Below are 3,668 nucleotides of genomic sequence, written 5' to 3' on the forward strand. Positions count from 1 at the left end.
TATAAAAATTTTTTAGGAGCTCCGTCATATATAAATACATACACTAGCATTTCATGTTATACATAGGTTTCTAAGAGTGGTTGGTGGTATATTCCATATACAAATTCGCATAATTGATGGGAAATACATGACCCTTTTATATAATGTTAATATTCACAGTGCAGAATAAAATTACCTTATATTATACAACACTTGATTAAATAAACATATACAAAGTCTTTATATAGATACAGAAAAAACTTTATGTGTATACCTGGAGGGACTAGGCTGGAGTGACAACAGTGACATAAACATTTTCTATTTGAATAACAGATAATCATTGCGTGCTGTGGGAGATAAAAAGAAGGAAGAGACAACAGAGGATGGAGAAAGCAAAAAGATCAGTTAGTATCAACTTTTGATTGTAGACCACATTTAGTTACAAAAATGGTGCCAACTCTATCTCCATGTTCAGGCCCCTGGGGGAGAGGGTCCGCAATCTGTGAATCCAAAAAGTCTCCCTCTTAACGAGTTCCCGATTGCGATCTCCCCCCCGCCAGTGGCCCGCAACATGTTCTATGGGCATGTATTTCAGACCTGCGGTGTCCCCCTGGTGCTTTTCCATGAAGTGTTTGGAAAGACTGTGTGTTAAAAGAGATCTTTTAATGCTACTCAGATGTTCTATGATTCTAGTTCGTATTTGTCTCTCAGTCTTCCCCACATACTGCAGTTTGCATGGGCACTCCAGGAGGTACACCACATGGTCTGACCTACAGGTCAAACTAGATTGTATTGTAAATTTCTCCCCTGTGATGTTTGATGTAAATTCCAGTTTGTCATTTGATTTAAACTGACATGCTCTGCATGTCTTGCATGCATGAAAGCCTTTATTAGATTGTAACCAGTTTTGAGGTTTAGATTTTTGTTTAAGGACACTTGGGGCAAGTGTATTTTTCAGATTCCGCGCCTTCCTAAAAACAATATTGGGGTGCTCTGGTAGTTCTTTTCCCAAAACTGGGTCATTTCTTAATATGGCCCAGTGTTTGTGTATGATTTTCCTAATTTCCCTAGCTTCCCCACTATATGTTGTGAGGAATGCGAAATCTAACTTATTTGTTGTTCTTTTACCCTTCCCCTTAGATTTCAGAAGATCTTCCCTCTCTAGTTGGTCTATTTTCTGTAAGGCCTCATCTAGCTTCTCCTCTTTATATTTCTTTTCTATAAATCTCTCCTTCAGTTTTAATGATTGCTGTAGAAATGTTTCTCTCTCACTGCAGTTCCTTTTTATTCTAGTGAACTGACTGGATGGAACCCCGTCCATCCACCTTGGGAGGTGACAGCTAGTCCGCAAGATGTAATTGTTTTTATCTGTTTCCTTAAAAAATGTTTTTGTCTTAATTAGATCGTTTTCTATATAGATTTCTAAGTCTAAATAGTCACTGTACTCACTCGTAAATTTTAGATTTAGCTCTTCGTTCTCTATGCCTATTAGGAATTCTTTCAACTTACTTTCTCCGTCCCCCCAGATTAGATACACATCATCGATGAAACGACGCCAGAGGACCAGGCCCTCCCCAAGCTCTCCATTCGGCCAGATGTTATCCTCCTCCCAAGACGCCATGAACAGGTTGGCGTAGCTCGGGGTGAACCTGGCCCCCATCGCCGTTCCTCGTTTCTGTACATAGACATATTCCTCGAATCTGTACATAGACATATTCCTCCAGAAATATGTCATACAGCAAAAAGCATATTTAAAAGACACCACAGACTTACTAAATACATTAAGTAAAGTGAAATGGGAAAGACAATTCTTAATGGCTACTTGCGATGTCGTATCGTTATATACATCAATTGACCACACAAAAGGATGCAGGGCCATAAAAAGATTTTTAATGAAAGACACAGACCTTGCAGAAACACAGGCAAATTTCATTATTGATGGAATTATGTTTATTTTACAGCACAACTTTTTTTGGTACGAAGGCAGTCATTATTTGCAGAAACGAGGAACGGCGATGGGGACCAGGCGTTCATGGCGTCTTGGGAGGAGGATAACATCTGGCCGAATGGAGAGCTTGGGGAGGGCCTGGTCCTCTGGCGTCGTTTCATCGATGATGTGTATCTAATCTGGGGGGACGGAGAAAGTAAGTTGAAAGAATTCCTAATAGGCATAGAGAACGAAGAGCTAAATCTAAAATTTACGAGTGAGTACAGTGACAAAACAATTAACTATTTAGACTTAGAAATCTATATAGAAAACGATCTAATTAAGACAAAAACATTTTTTAAGGAAACAGATAAAAACAATTACATCTTGCGGACTAGCTGTCACCTCCCAAGGTGGATGGACGGGGTTCCATCCAGTCAGTTCACTAGAATAAAAAGGAACTGCAGTGAGAGAGAAACATTTCTACAGCAATCATTAAAACTGAAGGAGAGATTTATAGAAAAGAAATATAAAGAGGAGAAGCTAGATGAGGCCTTACAGAAAATAGACCAACTAGAGAGGGAAGATCTTCTGAAATCTAAGGGGAAGGGTAAAAGAACAACAAATAAGTTAGATTTCGCATTCCTCACAACATATAGTGGGGAAGCTAGGGAAATTAGGAAAATCATACACAAACACTGGGCCATATTAAGAAATGACCCAGTTTTGGGAAAAGAACTACCAGAGCACCCCAATATTGTTTTTAGGAAGGCGCGGAATCTGAAAAATACACTTGCCCCAAGTGTCCTTAAACAAAAATCTAAACCTCAAAACTGGTTACAATCTAATAAAGGCTTTCATGCATGCAAGACATGCAGAGCATGTCAGTTTAAATCAAATGACAAACTGGAATTTACATCAAACATCACAGGGGAGAAATTTACAATACAATCTAGTTTGACCTGTAGGTCAGACCATGTGGTGTACCTCCTGGAGTGCCCATGCAAACTGCAGTATGTGGGGAAGACTGAGAGACAAATACGAACTAGAATCATAGAACATCTGAGTAGCATTAAAAGATCTCTTTTAACACACAGTCTTTCCAAACACTTCATGGAAAAGCACCAGGGGGACACCGCAGGTCTGAAATACATGCCCATAGAACATGTTGCGGGCCACTGGCGGGGGGGAGATCGCAATCGGGAACTCGTTAAGAGGGAGACTTTTTGGATTCACAGATTGCGGACCCTCTCCCCCAGGGGCCTGAACATGGAGATAGAGTTGGCACCATTTTTGTAACTAAATGTGGTCTACAATCAAAAGTTGATACTAACTGATCTTTTTGCTTTCTCCATCCTCTGTTGTCTCTTCCTTCTTTTTATCTCCCACAGCACGCAATGATTATCTGTTATTCAAATAGAAAATGTTTATGTCACTGTTGTCACTCCAGCCTAGTCCCTCCAGGTATACACATAAAGTTTTTTCTGTATCTATATAAAGACTTTGTATATGTTTATTTAATCAAGTGTTGTATAATATAAGGTAATTTTATTCTGCACTGTGAATATTAACATTATATAAAAGGGTCATGTATTTCCCATCAATTATGCGAATTTGTATATGGAATATACCACCAACCACTCTTAGAAACCTATGTATAACATGAAATGCTAGTGTATGTATTTATATATGACGGAGCTCCTAAAAAATTTTTATAAAATAATTTTTCATAAAGGAATTTTTTATATATATTTTTTATATA

At 38.5% G+C, this 3,668-nt stretch overlaps 2 long non-coding RNA genes across 2 annotated transcripts; one reads left to right on the plus strand and one right to left on the minus strand.

The window, feature by feature from the left end:
• The first annotated feature begins 299 nt into the window (after positions 1–299).
• Positions 300–1,623, plus strand: LOC142488594 (uncharacterized). Its single transcript, XR_012799522.1, has 3 exons — positions 300–383; positions 1,273–1,333; positions 1,506–1,623. It is a non-coding gene; the product is annotated as an uncharacterized LOC142488594 (long non-coding RNA).
• A 165-nt stretch (positions 1,624–1,788) lies between these two features.
• On the minus strand, positions 1,789–3,324 carry LOC142488595 (uncharacterized). The gene is made up of 3 exons (XR_012799523.1): positions 3,241–3,324; positions 2,291–2,351; positions 1,789–2,106 (listed from the first exon to the last, which is right to left on the minus strand). It is a non-coding gene; the product is annotated as an uncharacterized LOC142488595 (long non-coding RNA).
• Between the last annotated feature and the right edge of the window lie 344 nt (positions 3,325–3,668).

The sequence above is a fragment of the Ascaphus truei genome, chromosome 2 (assembly GCF_040206685.1).
Source record: "Ascaphus truei isolate aAscTru1 chromosome 2, aAscTru1.hap1, whole genome shotgun sequence".
Lineage (NCBI taxonomy): Eukaryota > Metazoa > Chordata > Amphibia > Anura > Ascaphidae > Ascaphus > Ascaphus truei.